Source organism: Eubalaena glacialis, chromosome 7 (genome assembly GCF_028564815.1).
Source record: "Eubalaena glacialis isolate mEubGla1 chromosome 7, mEubGla1.1.hap2.+ XY, whole genome shotgun sequence".
NCBI lineage: Eukaryota > Metazoa > Chordata > Mammalia > Artiodactyla > Balaenidae > Eubalaena > Eubalaena glacialis.
Window position 1 is genome coordinate 74,509,059 of NC_083722.1, and position 17,856 is coordinate 74,526,914.

At 43.8% G+C, this 17,856-nt stretch overlaps 1 protein-coding gene across 1 annotated transcript in view; it reads left to right on the forward strand.

Annotated features, from left to right (window-relative positions):
- Positions 1-4,677: 4,677 nt before the first annotated feature.
- RBM6 (RNA binding motif protein 6) overlaps positions 4,678-17,856 on the forward strand; it is a 105,286-nt gene continuing 92,107 nt past the window's right edge. The window contains exon 1 of the mRNA XM_061196842.1: positions 4,678-4,856. The gene's annotated coding sequence lies outside the window, so the exon portion shown is untranslated. The remainder of the gene's footprint in view (positions 4,857-17,856) is intronic.

A 17,856-nucleotide genomic window follows, 5' to 3' on the forward strand; every position in this document is an offset into this window, starting at 1 on the left:
AATTCACCCAACAGTTCAGGGATGAAGGAAAAAGTCTGAACTCACTCCTTTGATTCTCTCTGCTGCTCCATCACCCCAATGCAGTGTTCTGTCTCCATCTCAGCCCTACACTGGAATTGAGGGAGAGCTCTGCCCCTGGGCTTTTCTCATAGTCTCAGACAGCTGCCACTTGGAGCCTACCTCCACAACACTGGACTGTGACTGACATTGTGACAAAGCTGTGGCCTTTTACCAGAGATGGCTTTGCACAGGGCTATTAGACCCTCGCACATAGTTTAAGGGGAGCTTTCTCCTCCCTTTTATTGATAGTTAAGAACATGTGAGAAAATGCCCAATTCCTTAACTGTCTGTTCCCCTGGGAAGGAGAGAGGCGGAGTCTCTCCCAGTCTCCACAGGTCACTCAGTATTTTCTCTCCTTACTAGCTCAGGAGGACAAGCTCCCACCCTTAGAGTAAATATCATTTATATAGTTTTACTCTCATTAATCCTGCCATATTACATTATAAGAGTTCAAGCCAAGAAGGTCTCATATTCTCTGGTTGATACAGAAATATCCTGGCTACATTCCATTAACCAGAAGCTGCAGCCCATAGAATTGATCCCCATAGAAGACAAATTTAAAGTTTTTAAACATACCTAACCAATCTCCTCAACAGTCTCCATGTGACCTCAGGGCTTATCTGAGTCCCACTCTTGCTTTCAAGCACATCAGCTCTACCAGATAGCACCACTGTCGTTTGGAAGTATTGCATCTCCTTAGCCAAGCAAGTGGCCATTTACCCCATGGGCTTCTGGCTAACTCTTGAGCCTAGGACACTCTCTCAGAGCAAACCGTTGTGGCTACTTACGAAACGTTTTAAGGTTGTGATTTAAAACTCTGTTTAAATCAACCTATTGACCTATATTTGAATATTGGGACAACCCTTCATAAAGGTCACTTTTTACTGATAGAATTACCAAGAAATAAATCTAGGTCTTTTGGAATAATAATACATGTCAATTCTGTGATGGCCCTGCTGCCCTGTATGACGCTGCTTCAAGCCTTAGGCTTTGCCACAAACAACAGGCTACCGTGCACCTCCAGGTCAGGGGCTCCTCAAAACCTCAGCTTTCTGTTTTGTCTAGGCCCATGATTTTCATGGACCCAGCATGTCATCTCCACAACAGCAGTAGTGAGGACTAGCTGGAGCTGGAGCAAAGGTAATAAGACCTCTGTTCTTCCCCAGATGTCTTTTCTTTCATAGCTTGAGTGGACATTTCAGAACCTGAGGTGCTGTGAAAATGTTGTAGCTGAAGTGAAAAGACCCGATTGTATCTTGAGGCTGGGATCTGTTACCAGCCCTGTTGCTACCTTGCTGGTGTGACTCAGGGCAAATTCTTTAATGACTCTTTCAGCATCTTCAGCAGTTTCTCCCTCCTACAAATACAAGATTATACAATATGAAGTATTCTGAGCTAATAATAAGAATAGTCGGGCTTCCCTGGTGGTGCAGGGGTTAAGAATCCGCCTGCCAATGCACGGGACACAGGTTCGAGCCCTGGCCCAGGAAGATCCCACACGCCACAGAGCAACTAAGCCCGTGCACCACAACTACTGAGCCTGAGCTTGAGCCCGCAAGCCACAACCACTGAGCCCACATGCCACAACTACTGAAGCCTGTGTGCCTAGAGCCCGTGCTACACAACAAGAGAAGCCACGACAATGAGAAGCCCACGCGCCCCAACGAAGAGTAGACCCCGCTCACCGCAACTAGAGAAAGCCCGCGCACAGCAACGAAGACCCAGCGCAGCCAAAAATAAATAAATAAAATTAATTAATTAATTAAAAAAAAAAAAGAATAGTCAGTTCTTCCCTGGAAATTTTGAAGAGGTTTTCCTTCCTGTCTTTATTACTTTGCAGTTCCTGGTAAGGCAGCTGGTTTTCCTGCTCTGCTGGAAAATTTCCTCTGTGGCCCTTGTATTATCTGTATCTCTCCTGGTTCCTGTCTCTCATTTTAACATTTGATCAAGTCCCTACAAGTCCCTACTTTCGATGCTGAAGAGTCATGGCCCCAAGTGCGACCAAGGCAACAAAGAACAACAGGCAGCACAACAGTCTTCCTCTTTGCTGGGTTCTTCCGTGTGAGAATTTAGGGGCTGAAAGTGAGTCAACCTACCTCTGCAACTGGACGTTGTGCTCCCCATTCTGGGTGAGGGCGCTGTTCTGGGTCAGCTATTCTAAATACTCATATTCCTGGTCTTAGGCAATATAAACAATCTTCCAAGTACTATGGGCCAATGTAAGTTAAAAAAAAAAATTCTAGATGCTTCCTCTGAAAACTCAATAATCACCATAAGGAAAAGGGGAAAGTAGGCAGGAGCATGAGCCTTGGAGTAGGACTGACCTGGGTTGGAATCCCCCCACCCTCTACTTTCCAGCTTCAGCAAGTTAATCTTTCTGGTCTTTGGTTTCCATAACTACAAAAGGGGATATCATACAGTTATTGTGAAGATTAAATGAGATAATGAAGTGTCAGCACAAGGCCAGGCAAAGAGTTGTGATAAAGGGTAGCAATTATTATTGCCCAAGGAGCATGGGCATAAGGCAAAAATAATTAGTTCTTTCATATGTTTACCTCCTTAGAGGACAAAGTACTATCTGATAAGGGAAAGAACCACCAACAATGGCCCAGTTTGGGAAGCAAAGTCAAAGTACCCACAGCTCTGTGTAGGTGTTCCTTCTCTTCCCTGAAACCTCTTAGTGCTGGTGTGCCCCAGGCCTCAGGGCTGGAACTCTGCTCTCCTGTCTATTCTAACTCCTTCATTACCTAGGTCATCTCATCCAGGCCCATGGCATTAAATACCAGCACCAGCGATATGTTGATACCTCCCAGATTTGCATCTCTAACCCTGGCCTTTACCTTGAACTCCAGATTCATGTAGCCAACTGCCAACTCCACATCTTGTCTACTAGGCATCAAAAACAACCTATCCAAAACTGAGCTCCTGCTCTTCCTACCAAAATTGCTCCTCTGACATTCTTCCCTCTTTCCCCTCATCCCAGTCCATGTTTCCTGTTTCCACTGTGGCCACATAGGTACAAGTATTATCCTTCTGTGGTTTTATTACTGCAACAGTCTCTTAATCAGCTGGCCTGCTTCTGCCCTTCCCACCTTCAGCCTATTCTCTACACAGCAGCCAGAGGATCCCGGTTACATGGAAGCCATGATATTATTCTGTTTAGAGCCCTCCGACAGCTTTCCATCTCCCTCCTTACAGAAACCAAACTCATTTCAGCAGAGATTGTATATCTTGTTTAGTTTGTTGTCTGTCTTCAGTAACCACCCCCACTCCCATCTCCACCAGAGCAGCAAAGTTTTGCTTTTGTTTTTTAAAAATATTCATTTATTTATTTTGCTGTGTCGGATCTTAGTTGTGGCACGCGGGATCTTTGTTGTGGCATGCAGGATCTTTTTAGTTGCGACATGCAAACTCTTAGTTGCGGCATGCGTGTGGGGTCTAGTTCCCTGACCAGGGATCAAACCCGGGCCCCCTGCATTGCTAGGGCAGAGTCTTAGCCATTGGACCACCTGGTAAGTCCCCAGAGCAGCAAAGTTTATCAGCTTTGTTCAAGTTCCTGTGGCCCCAGCACCTGATACAGTGCCTGGCACACAGCAAGAGCTTCATGCAGTTCTTGAATGACTTCCAGACAAGATGTCTGAAAAGTGGGAAGGTAACTTTAAAGACTACTTAACTCAACAATCTCTTTTCTCTACAGATAAGTCTTGCTTTATTTTAGAATGATTTATAGGCTTTTCTTGCGGCAGACTTCTTCGATTCCATGATGTTGAATTCAGGCTATAAAATCAGGTTACCTTCCCTGAGGGGCCACTACCTGGCGATACCAGGTAGCTGGAACCAGCAAGCATTTCAACAATGTAGACGATCCACCTGGAAGCTTGGAGCTGGCCATTTGAAGAACAGTAGCTGTAAGGAGATTCTGGACGTGAGCTGCAAACTGAAAGTTGTGCTGCCCCGTTTTCCACTAGATTGCTGATTTGCAGATACTTTCCAGTTCCTCTGTGACCTCGCACAAGTCACTCTTGGCCAGATGTATTGCCCGAGCTAGCAAGGCTCTGTGTAAACTGAGTAGATTTTCCTTCGTAGGTAGGGCTATCAAACCTTTAACACAGATGACACCCACCTGGTATTCCTGAGTCGGTAATACCTAACTTGGAAACCCATCAGAAGGAAAAGGAGACGAGCCTCTGCGACTACTGCTTCCCTATCCTATGGGAGGGTCGGAAAACAGGCTCTTGTGTGGGCCAGAAGCCCCTGCCTCGGAAGTCTTAGGCCGGAGACGCCTCCCTTCCATTTCCTTCACATTAACGGAAAATAAGTCGTCTTGAAGCTACGCAGGCCGGGGCCATATGTGCGCTCTGGCGGGGAGCAAAACTCGAGAAGGCCAAGCCACCAAGAAAATGCACGCCTCGCTCAACTCCAAAGACCCAAAAAGAACTAGAACCCGTGGGCCAGAGGCCAAACCACAACCCCCAGCAGCCCCGGTGGACGGCGGGGAGGAGGAAGGAAGGGCGCCCTCCCATTGGACGCCGACGAGAGCGTGCCCTTACGTCCCGCCCGCGCAGGCAAGCACCCCCCTCCGCCCCGCCCCCCGCCCCCCGCGCGGGGTACGCCGGGAGTGGATTCGGTGCGACCGGCCGCGGTACTCCATCTCCCGGCGGGCAGAGCGCTAAAGGCGGCGGCGCCTTTGTGAAGGCAGCGGCTCGGCGCCGAGGAAGTTCCGGTCTCCGCGGCGCTGGGTCGGTGGCAGCGGCCGAGGATTAGGAGGAGCGGGCCGCGGAGGCCGCGCTGCCTCGGTAAGGGCTTGGGGCCGTAGAGAGGGCGTGCCGGAGCCTGGGGGAAAAGAGCCGGCCTGCCAGGCCGCTCTGGACGTCGCGGGCCCGCGCGGGCTAGAAGCTGCGGCTTCGGTGTCGCGGGGCGGCCGCGGCCTCGCTCAGGAAGAGAGCCAAGTGGCGGTGTGGTGAGGGAGGCGCCGCCCACGGGAGGAACGCCCCAGAATGGTCGCGGGCCCGGGGCGGGGCCCGGCGCGGCGGTGGAATTACCGGTCCAGTCTCTGGGCGGCCGGCTGCGGTGTTTGTAGCTGGCGCGTGGTTGCGGTTCGGTGCTCCTGGTCTGAGGAGCTCCAGGCAGGCGGCCCTTTCTTCCTTCTTTTTTCCTGCTTTTTAAAGATTCTGATGCAGTTCCGAGGCATCGTTCAAGAGGGAGCTTTTTTTGTGCTTAGCACGTAGCCTCACCCTCAGATCTGGACAGACCCGAGTGGGCTCAGCCGGACCACAGGGCGCGAGAGCTCGGAGCCCGGCACTCGGGGCTGTAGAACCTGGAGCCGGGGGAGTGGTCTCGTGGGTCCTGCACCCGTTGGGCGCATGTAGGAGGAGAGGGAAGTTTCCTCGTATTCGCTCTTTAGATTCCTTTTGGCGTTGTAAATCTGTGTTTTTCTCTTAATTTTAGAATTGATGTTGTGCTTATGGGCTCAACTCTGGGCGTGCATTTTTTAATAAAACAAAGGGCCTTGTGTTGTAGGGTACATAAACTGTAAGAGTACTTGTATGTTTTGCACATTCCAGGTTTGCTTGTGAAGGTCAGAGTTGCGGGGATCTAGGTGGAGTTCAGTAGACTTAGATGCGCCTGGTCACCTGATTCATTTCTGAACTCTGGATTGTGCCCTAGGTTTGTTAGTTTTCAACTTCCTGTTGAGTAGTGCCACCAATGTGAATGGTTTAATAATGTCAACATCAGCAAACTTGTGAGGACTATAGGAGAGGTATCAAGAACTGATAAGTGAGGGTAGGACTGACAATGGTATGTTAGCATTCTGGTGAAACACACAAAAGTTGGGCCTGAACCTTGCCTGGTTAACAGGCATCTAACTAGGTACCTAACCTATAGAATAGGTACTAGGTCTCTGTTTCTGGACATTTGTAGCAACCTTCTTTATAGAATTCTGTTACCAGAATTGGGTTTACTTTTATTGCCTTTAGGAGCCTAGTTTTTTGTAGCCTTTCAGAGGAGAATTGTCAGTGGAGAGGTTACTAAGTGAACTCTCCAGTCTTATTGAAGATACATGGGCAAGGTTATACTCTTCTGCCAGTGTTTAAATGTATGAAATGGTGTGTTAATAATCTAACTCAGAGTTGTGTTAACATTAAAGCTATTGGAAAATTCTTCATTTTTGAAAATTTTTTTTAAATTTATTTATTTATTTATTTATTTATTTATTTATTTAAGGCTGCGTTGGGTCTTCGTTGCTGCGCGCAGGCTTTCTTTAGTTGCGGCGAGTGGGGGCTACTCTGTTGTGGTGTGCGGGCTTCTCATTGCAGTCCCTTCTCTTGTTGCATAGCACAGACTCTGGGCGCGGGCTCAGTAGTTGTGGTGCACGGGCTTAGTTGCTCCGTGGCATGTAGGATCTTCCCAAACCAGGACTTGAACCCGTGTTCCCTGCATTGGCAGGCGGATTCTTAACCACTGCACCACCAGGAAATTCCCGCTATTGGAAAATTCTGAAATTTTAAAGATGATAAATCATGGACTCTTCTGGCTACGTTCCAAGTGCTTAGAATTTATTTTCCTGCTAGACTTCCACAGTAGTTGTTCATCTCATTCACTTAGTTAATGGGGCATCTATTGGGTGCCTTTAATAACCTTGCTATCACACTGTGGGACTCAGTAGAGCAGAGTGGGTAACTGTAGGAGCTCTCAAATCTGGTAGGGTTTGAACCCCTGACTCTTCCACTACCTGAGTGACATTGGACAAATTACTTAACTTCAATTTCCTCATATGTGAAATGAGGTTAAGAAATGTAGCCACCTCGGTAGGTTGTTTTGAGGTTTATGTAACCCTTTTAGAACAGTGCCTGGTGTGTGCAAAGTGTTCACTAAATGTTAGCCATGGTTACCTTTTTAAGAAATAGCTTTGTTGAGATATAATTCACACACCATACAGTTCACCCATTTAAGGTGCTTAATTCAGCGTTTTTTCGTATATTACGTTACTTTTTTTTTTTACAAAGTTGTGATAAATATATTTTTTTACATACATTGTAACAAAATTTGCCATTTAAGCCATTTTTATGTGTAAAATTCACATAAAATTCAGTGCATGAATTACATTCACAATGTAATGAAACCATAACTATTATCTATTTCTAAAACTTTTTCATCACCTCAAACAGAAACCCTAACCATTAAGCAAGTAACTCCTATTGCCCCCTCCCTCTAGCCCCTGGTAACATCTAATCTGTATTCTGTCTCTGTTTATTTACCTGTTCTGGGTAACCCATGTAAGTGGAATCATACAATATTTGTCCTTTCATGTCTGACTTATTTCAGGTAAAAATGTTTTCATGTCATAGCGTGTGTCCAAACTTCATTCTTTCCTTTTTAATTAAAGATTTTTTAAAAAAACTGAGATGTAATTGACATCTTCATTCCCTTTTAAGGCTGAACAATACTCAGTTGGTGTGTATAGACCACATTTTGTTTAATTGTTCACTTGCTAGACAGTTGGGTTTTCACGTTTTGGCTGTTGTGAATAATGCTGCTGTGAACATGGGAATACAAATATCTCTTCATGTCCCTGCTTTCAGTATCTTTGGGTATATACCCAGAAGTGGATCATATGGTAATTCTGTGTTTAGCTTTTTGAGGAACCACCATACTGTCTTCCACAGCAGTTGCATCGTTCCCACCAGTAATGCACAAGGGTTCCGATTTCTCCACATCCCAACGCTTATTTTCTGTTTTTTTGTTTTTGTTTTTGTTTTTTTTAGTAACCACCCAAATGGGTGTGAAGTAGTGTCTCTCTCTCTCTCTCTCTCTTTCTTTAACCATTTTAATGTGTACACTTCAGTGGTATTAAGTACCTTCACACTGTTGTGCAACCATCATTACCATCCAGCTTCAGAACATTTTTGTCTTCTCAAACTGAACCTCTGTACCCATTAAACAATAACTTCCTATTCTCCCCTCCCCCAACCCCTGGTACCCACCATTCTACTTTCCATCTCTATGAATTTGCTTGTCCTAGGTACCTTATATAAATAGAACATAAATTATACAATATTTGTCCTTTCATGACTGGCTTATTTTATGTAGCAGAATGTCTCCAAGGTCCATCCATGTTATAGCATCTATCAGAATTTCATTCCTTTTTGAGGCTGAATAGTATTCCATAATATATATATACTACATTATGTTTATCTTTTCATCTATTGGTGGGCATTGGGTTGTTTCCACCTTTTGACTGTTGTGAGTAATGCAGGAATGAACATGGGGGTGGGTACACATATCTCTTCGAGTCCCTGCTTTCATTTCTTTTGGGTTTATACCCAGAATTGGAATTGTTGGATCACATGATAATTTTATTTTTAATTTTTTGAGGAACTGCCATATGTTTTACACAGTGGCTGCACCATTTTACATGCCCACCAGCAATGCAGAGGGTTCTGATTTCTCCACATCCTCACCAGCCTCTGTTAGGTTTGTTTGTTTGTTTATTTTTGTTTTGTTTAATAACCATCTTAATGGGTGTGAAAGGGTATCTGGTGGTTTTGAGTTGCATTTCCCTAATTGCTAATGATGTTGAGAGTCTTTTTATGTGTTTATTGGCCATTTGTATTGTATGTCTTCTTTGAAGAAATGTGTATTCAAGTCCTTTGCTCATTTTTGAGTCAGGTTGTCTTTTGTTGTTGAGTTTTAGTTTTCTGTATATTCCGGATGTTAATCCCTTATCAGATATGCGTATTGCAGATATTTTCTCCCATTCGTGAATTGCCTTTTTACTCTGTTGATAGTGTTCTTTGAAGCACAGAAGTTTTTAATGTTGATGAAGTCCAATTTGTCTTTTTTTTTTGACTCTGCTTTTGGTGTTATATCCAAGAGATCATTGCCAAATCCAATGCATGAAGCTTCCCCTCTGTTTTCTTCTTAGAGTTTTAGATCTTAAGTTTAGGTCTTGAATCCTTTTTTTGAGATAACTTTTGTATATGGTGTTGGGTAAGGGCCCCACTTGATTCTTTTGCATGTGGATATCCAGTTTCCCTATGACCATTTGTTGCAAAGACTGTCTTTTTCCCATTGAATGGTCTTGGCACCCTTGTTGAAAATAACTTGACCATGTATGTGAGGGTTTATTTCTGGGTTCTCTATTCCATTGTTCTGTATGTCTGTCCTTATACCAATACCACACTGTTTTGATTACTGTAACTTTATAGTAAGTTTTGAAATTGGGAAGTGAGAGTCCTCCAACTATGTTCTTTTTTAAGGCTATTCAGAGACCTATGAAATTCTATACGAATTTTAGGATGGGCTTTGGAATCAGAAGGTCTTGAGTTTGCATTTTGGCTTTTCCTCATATTAGTTATATTGTTTTGGGGCAAGTCTCTCAACCTATTTGAGCCTCAATTTCATAGTCTCTAAAGTGGGGATTGTAACAGAACTTACCCCATGGAGGACCTGTGATGATTAAGTGAGAGAACCCATGTAAAATGCGCAACTGTGGCAGAGTCAGTACTCAGCTATGCCTGCCTTTATTACTCTTGTTTCAGAGAGTAGGAATAGACATACTCAGAAAGGTCCTTTCCAGCTTAATGTTATTGTCATTTTAAACACCTGACCATAGTAGCAGTAGTAATAATATTTAATACATTGTTGCTTTAAAATTTTTCAAAACTTTTTTTTGGAGGCATAATTTACATATCATAAAATTCACTTATTGTAACAGTTCAGTTTGATGCAGTCATCACCACTATTCAGATTTAGAATATTTCCAACACCTCAAAACATTCCCTAGTTCCTGTTTGTTGTTAATCTCCACTTCTCACTCTTAACTGCAAGTCCTAGCATCCACTGATCTGCTTTCTGCCTCTGTAGTTTTATGTTTTCTAGAAATTTCATATAATTGGAATGTCTGGCTTCTTTCACTTGTAATCTTTTTTGAGATTTATCCATGTTGCATTCCTTTTTACGAGTATATCACATTTGTTTATCCATCTACCTGTGGATTGACATTTGGATTCTTTTCAGTTTTTGGCTATTATGAATAATGTTGCTATCAATGCAATTGCTTCTGATGCATGATCTTATTTACTCCTTACAGTAATCATATGAGGTAGGTACCATTATTATTCCCCTTGTGTAGGAGGAGAGCTTTGAGGCATATAGAAGTTAAATATAACTTACCAAGGGTACATAGAAAGCTAAAGTTTTGGGCTTCCCTGGTGGCGCAGTGGTTAAGAATCCTCCTGCCAATGCAAGGGACACGGGTTCGAGCCCTGGTCCAGGAAGATCCCACATGCTGTGGAGCACCTAAGCCCGTGCACCACAACTACTGAGCCTGCGCTCTAGAGCCCGCAAGCCGCCACAACTACTGAAACCCGCGTGCCTAGAGCCTGTGCTCTGCAACAAGAGAAGCCACCGCAATGAGAAACCTGCGCACTGCAACAAAGAGTAGCCCCCACGCACCACAACTAGAGAAAGCCCGTGCGCAGCAATGAAGACCCAACGCAGCCAAAAATAAAAAAAAAAAAAAAAGCTAAAGTTTTGTCTTCCTTTTTTTTTTTTTTTTTTCTCTTGGCCATGCTGCGTGGCATGCGGGATCTTAGTTCCCCAACCAGGGGTGGAACCCATGCCCCCTGCAGTGGAAGCATGGGGTCCTAACCACTGGACCACCAGGGAATTCCCAGAAGCTGGAGTTTTGATTCAAACCCAGGCAGTCTGACTCTAAAACATATTCACTAGGCCAATGGTCTTGAAACCTTTTTACTCTTGAACCACCTAAAAGGATTAAAAAAATTTTAACCCCTAAAATTTCGAAAAAATTGTTTACCGCCTTGTACATTTCTAAGTTGGCATCTTAGCACTTCTGTCATAAATGGCTGCAAAGGATGTATTTTCTGGCATAATATATATACTGCATATGTGCTTTAAATATATAGTTGACAAAACCTTGGAACTGCAGATTTAATTTATGGAAAATGTCTGCCATATAGTTTAATTGGCAAATCAAACTTTAATGTCAGTCATTTAGCCAAACCAGACTGCATCAATGGGAACATTCCAAATCCCAATGATTTTTGAAATAAACTCTTAAAAAGAGTAATAACATTTACTGAGCATTTATTTATGAGGCACTGTTCTAGTGAATTTACATTGTCATTTTATCCTGATAATTATGAAGTAGACATTATCTTTATCCTGATTTTTAGAGAGAAGTAAACTGAGGCATTAAGTTAAATAACTTGCTTAAGGAGCTACATTGTGCAGAGCCAAGATTTGCCTCCAAGCAGTCTAACTGTGAACCCCAGCAGAGTATGTCCAGAGACTGCACTCTTATCCCTTCACCACCACACTGTGCCTTCTTATAAAACTCACTTTTAAACTAGGAACCTGACTGTAATTTGCTGGTGTAAGGGACCAGGATATAATATTTAAAATCTGGCAAATTTCTATTCACAAGAAAAAGCAGCTCTAATGAAGTATTTAAATGTCTCCCTATAGTAGTAAAGTCTCATTTGTACATGAGCTTGAGATTCCTGTGGGATAGCTAAGTGGCCATTTCTGGCAGGCATTTGGACTTTATAGGGAAGTCTAAGCTGGGGATGGAGATGTGGAAATTATCATCATAGAGGTGGTAGGGATAGTGGTTAAATTGGGAATCGGTAAGATTGCCCAGTGTCTTAGCTTGGGCTGCTCTAACAAAATACCCTAGACTGGGTGACTTAAACAATACAAATTTATTTCTCATAGTTCTGGAGCCAGGGAAGTTTTTTGTTTTTTGGTGTGTTTTTTGGCTGCATTGGGTCTTCGTTGCTGTTCGCGGGCTTTCTCTAGTTGTGGCAAGTGGGGGCTACTCTTTGTTGAGGTGCATGGGCTTCTTATTTGTGGTGGCTTCTCTTGTTGCAGAGCATGGGCTCTAGGCGTGAGGGCTTCAGTAGTCGTGGCTTGCGGACTCTAGATTGCAGACTCAGTAGTTGTGGCGCATGGGCTTAGTTGCTCCGCGGCATGTGGGATCTTTCTAGACCAGGGCTCAAACTCGTGTCCCCAGCATTGGCGGATGGATTCTTAACCACTGCGCCACCAGGGGCCACCAGGGAAGTGCCGGCGGGGAAGTTTAAGATTAAGGTGCCAGACAGTATGGTTCCTGGTGAGATCCTCTTGATTTGCAGACCACTGCCTTCTCGCTGTATGCTCACATGGTAGGGAGAGAGAGAGAGCATCTCTCTTTTGTCCCTTTTTTAAAAAAATAAAATTATTTATTTATTTATTTATTTTTGGCTGCATTGGGTCTTCGTTGCTGCGTGCGGGCTTTTCTCTAGTTGCAGCAAGCGGGGGCTACTCTTTGTTGCGGTGCATGGGCTTCTCATTGCGGTGGCTTCTCTTGTTGGAGAGCACGGGCTCTAGGCGCGTGGGCTTCAGTAGTTGTGGCTTGCGGGCTCTAGAGCGCAGGTTCAGGAGTTGTGGCACACGGGCTTAGTTGCTCCGCAGCATGTGGAATCTTTCCGGACCAGGGCTCGAACCCGTGTCCCCTGCGTTGGCAGGTGGATTCTTAACCACTGCACCACCAGAGAAGTCCTCTTTTGTCCCTTCTTATAAGAGCATCAACCCCATTGCTAAGGGCTCTACCCTCATGACCTAATTACCTCCTAAAGGCCCCATCTTCAAATACCGTCACATTGGGGATTAGGACTTCAACACATGAATTTTGGGGTAACACAAACATTCAGTTTAGTCCATAGCACCAAGAGACGGCATCAAGAACCATGCTGGGGAACAGAATAGAGGCTAGGGGATTAGCAGTATTTGGTGGACATTCATTTATATGTTGAACTAATATTCAAAGGTTTTGTATTGGGTGTGTGGGTGTGTGTTTTGCATGAGAGAGACTTGAGTATGTTTACAAACAAAAAGGAAGTAGTCAGCAGAGTGGTAATATAGGTCAAAAAATGAGTTAAGTGATAGAGCAAGGTAAGGGTAGATTCTTCAGACTACAGTCTTTAATCTATGGGTACACAAAAACATCCCAGAGAGACTGTGGGCATGTATATTTTTAAAGGAATCAATATGCAGAACTTGCCTTCCATAAATACTCTTCTTAAGAATGATCTGGGGACTTCTCTGGTGGTCCAGTGGGTAAGACTCCGCGCTCCCAATGTGGGGGGCCCAGATTCGATCCCTGCATGCCTGCCGCAACTAAGGAGTCTGTGTGCCACAACTGAAAGATCCCACATGCTGCAGCTAAAGATCCTGCATGCCATAATGAAGATCCGGCATGCTGCAACTAAGACCTGGTGCAGCTTAAATAAGTAAATAAATATTAAAACAAACAAAAAAAGAATGAATCTTGCTTCTGGATGTAAGAACGAAAACTCTTAAAACTCTTAGAAGAAAACATAGGGGGAAAGCTTTATGCATTGGATTTGGCAATGATCTTTTAGAGGATATGACACCAAGGGCACAGTCAACAAAAGGAAGAATAGACAAATTGGACTTCATCAAAATTAAAAACTTTTGTGGTCAGTGGACACTATCAACAGAGTAAAAAGGCAACTCACAAAATGGGAGAAAATATTTTCAAATCACATGTCTGACAAGGGATTAATATCCAGAATATATAGAAAACTCCTAAACTCAACAACAACAACAAAAAACCTGAATCAAAAAATGGGCAAAGGACTTGAATAGCCATTTCTCCCAAAAAGGATATACAAATGGCCAATAAGCACATGAAAAGATTCTCAACATCATTATTGATTAGGGAAATGCAAATCAAAACCACAATGAGATACCACTTCATACCCATTAGGAAGGCTGTTATTAAAAAACAAAACAAAACAAAAAACCAGAATAACATGTGTTGGTGAGGATGTGGATAAATTGGAACTTGTGTTATTCTGCTAGGGCTGCCATAGCAAAATACCACAGACTAGGTGGCTTAAACAACAGAAAATTATTTTCTCACAGTTTGGAGGCTGAAGTCTAAGATCAAGGTGTCAGCAGTTTTGGGTTTTGATGAGGCCTCTCTCCTTGGCTTGCAGAAGGCCATCTTCTGTCCATGTCCTCACATGGCCTTTTCCCTGTGCATGCATTCCTGGTGTCTCTTCCACTGATGCTGGTCCTGTTGGATTGGGGCCCCGCCCTTATGGCCTCTTTCAACCTTAATTACTTCCTCAAAGGCCCTATTTCCAAATACAGTCACATTGGGAGTTAGGGCTTCAGCACATGAATTGGAGGGGGCACAATTCAGTCCATAACAAAACCATTGTGCACTATTTGTGGGAATGTAAAATGGTGTAGCTGCTGTGGAAAACAGTATGGTGGTTCCTCAAAAAATTAAAAATAGAATTACCATATGATCCAGCAATTCTACTTCTGGGTATATATATCCAAAAGAACTGATCTCAAAGAGATATTTGTACACACTTGTTCATTATTCACATTATCCAAATGATGGGAGTAACCCAAGTGTCCATAAGTGGATGAATAGATAAAATGTACACGCAGTAGAATATTATTCAGCCTTAAAAAGGCATGAAATTCTGATAGATGCTGCAATATGTACGAACCTTGAAGACATTATGGTAAATGAAATAAGCCAGAAAGAACAAATATTGTATGATTCCACTAGTATTAAGAGGTACTTAGAGTAGTCAAAATCATAAAGACAAAGTGGAACGGTGGTTGCCAAAGACTAGGTTAAGAGGGGAGTGGGGAGTACTGTTTAATGGGTACAGAGTTTCCGTTTTGCAAGATGAAAAAAGTTTTGTGGATGGATGGGGATGATATTTGCAAAATACTGTGAATGTACTTAATCCCTCGTAACTGTATACTTAAAGATGGTTAAAATGGTAAACTTAAATTATTTTTAAAAAATGGGTCTTGTGGGCTTCCCTGGTGGTGCAGTGGTTGAGAATCTGCCTGCCAATGCAGGGGACACGGGTTCGAGCCCTGGTCTGGGAAGATCCCACATGCCACGGAGCAACTGGGCCCGTGAGCCACAACTACTGAGCCTGCGCATCTGGAGCCTGTGCTCCGCAACGAGAGAGGCCGCGATGGTGAGAGGCCCGCGCACTGCGATGAAGAGTGGCCCCCGCTCGCCGCAACTAAAGAAAGCCCTCGCACATAAACGAAGACCCAACACAGTCAAGAATAAATAGATAAATAAATTTATAAAAAAAAAAAAAAAGAGATTGCAAAAAAAATGGGTCTTGTTGATTCTCCTTTTCCACTTCCTCTTTCTTACTAACCCTTCTCCCACTTTACCAAGAAGTCACCTTTGCATTTGAAATCTAACTGAAGTACACTGCCCCAGGGAGGATACCCTTTAGGACACCAAACAATGTTTATCTCATCCCCCATTGAAGGATATTTGGGTTGTTTCCATTTTTTTTTTAAGCTATTATGAATGAAGCTGTTGTGAACATTTTTGTAGAGGTCTTTTATTTTCATTTATCTTAGGCAAATACTTCAGAAGTGGAATTGCTGGGTCATAGGGTAGTGTTTCTCAGGCCAGTTTCTAAAGTGGTTGTACAGTTTTGCATTCTTTTTGTGTGTGTGTGTGTGAACTTTTTTTTTTTTTTTAATTTATTTATCTTATTTTATTTTTGGCTGCATTGGGTCTTCATTGCTGCACGCGGGGCTTTCTCTAGTTGCAGTGAGAGGGGGCTACTCTTCCTTGCCATGCCCGGGCGGCTTCTCTTGTTGCGGAGCACAGACACTAGGTGCACAGTCTTCAGTAGTTGTGGCTTGCGGGTTCTAGAGCGCAGACTCAGTAGTTGTGGCACGCGGGCTCAGTAGTTGTGGCTCACGGGCTCTAGAGCGCAGGCTCAGTAGTTGTGGCACATGGGCTTAGTTGCTCCACGGCATGTGGGATCTTCCCAGACCAGGGCTCGAACCCGTGTCCCTTGCATTGGCAGGCGGATTCTCAACCACTGCGCCACCAGTGAAGCCCTACAATTTTGCATTCTTTCGAGTAGTGTATGAGTTCTGATTGCTGGAAATCTTTGTGTATCTGATTTTGTGAATCTTTTTAATTTTAGCAATTCTAGTGAGTGTGTATTGGTATCTCATTCTGGTTTTAATCTTTTCCTTCTGACTAATAATAGGGAGCATTTGTCAGACATGTGTCGCAAATATTTACTCCCTGTTCTGTAGTTTACCCATTCATTTTTTTAACAGTGTCTTTTGAAGAACAGATTTTGATTTTAATATTTTTCTTTATGGCTAATGCTTTCTGGGTCCTTTGTAAAAGTCTTTGCTGATACCAAGCTCAAAAATATTTTTCCTGTGTTTTCTTTTTTTTTTTTTTTGCCGTGCCTCTTGGCTTTTGGCATCTTAGTTCCCTGACCAGGGATTGAACCCGGGCCACCGCAGTGAAAGCGTGAAGTCTTAACCACTGGACCGCCAGGGAATTCCCGTGTTTTCTTTTAGAAACGTTATAGTTTTAGGTTCTACATTTATGTAGATCCACTTTTAATGTGGTATGATAGTAGGCAAAGCAAATACCATCAATGGGGATTTAGGATATGATTCTGGAGAGGAAGCCTGAAAAATCGCTATTACATTTGAGGAGGAATCTTTTATTTTTTTAATTTATTTTATTTTATTTACTTATTTTTGGCTGTGTTGGGTCTTCATTGCTGCTCGCGGGCTTTCTCTAGTTGCAGTGAGCGGGGGCTACTCTTCACTGCGGTGCATGTGCTTCTCATTGCAGTGGTTTCTCTTGTTGCTGAACACGGCCTCCAGGGCGCGTGGGCTTCAGTAGTTGTGGCTTGCGGGCTCTAGAGCGCAGGCTCAGGAGTTGTGGTGCACGGGCTTAGTTGCTCCGTGGCATGTGGGATCTTCCCAGACCAGGCATCTAACCTGTGTCCCCTGCATTGGCAGGTGGATTCTTAACCACTGCGCCACCAGGAAAGTCCCGAGGACAAATGTTTTTAAGTGTAATTGAAATGAATACACTTACATTTTTTTAATGGGAATTTGCAGGGGTTGGGGGAGCATTGGTGCTTCCAGCAGTCACTAATTCTAGGTCCAATAGTGCATATTAAAGTTGCTGCTGTTTAAAAACTCATAGTTGGATCATAGTTGGGTAGGTGCTCACACCAATCCTTGCCTGTTGGTGCCCCCTTGATCCTCTTAGCTGAGTGTCCTGTTTGGCCCAAAGCATTTACTTTGGAAAAAATTAAGAGTATTTAAAGCAGGAACAGGCTGCTATATACCACAGCTAAAACTAATGGAATAGTACCCCTGGTTCTGCTTTGTTGGCTTTTGGAACTGAAGTAATGAGTAAGAGGGGTGGCCCTGGGTATTTGTTTTATTTTGCTGGAGGTAAATTTCTTGGACATGTGCAGAATGGACCAGAGTGAAAGTATTTGCCGAGAATTTTTTTTAAATTTATTTATTTAATTTATTTTTGTCTGCGTTGGGTCGTCATTGCCGTGCGTGGGCTTTCTCTAGTTGCGGCGAGCGGGGGCTACTCTTCGTTGCGGCAGGCAGGCTTTTCATTGCGGTGGCTTCTCTTGTTGCGGAGCATGGGCTCTAGGCATGCGGGCTTCAGTAGTTGTGGCACGTGGGCTCAGTAGTTGTGGCTCTCAGGCTCTGGAGTGTAGGCTCAGTAGTTGTGGCGCACGGGCTTAGGTGCTCCGCGGCATGTGGGATCTTCCCAGACCAGGGCTTGAACCTGTGTCCCCTGCATTGGCAGGAGGATTCTTAGCCACTGCGCCACCAGGGAAGTCCCGCCAAGAATGTTTTTATTAATCAAGAGTCAAAGGCAGAGGAGGCTCAGAAACAATCAGCTAACATCAT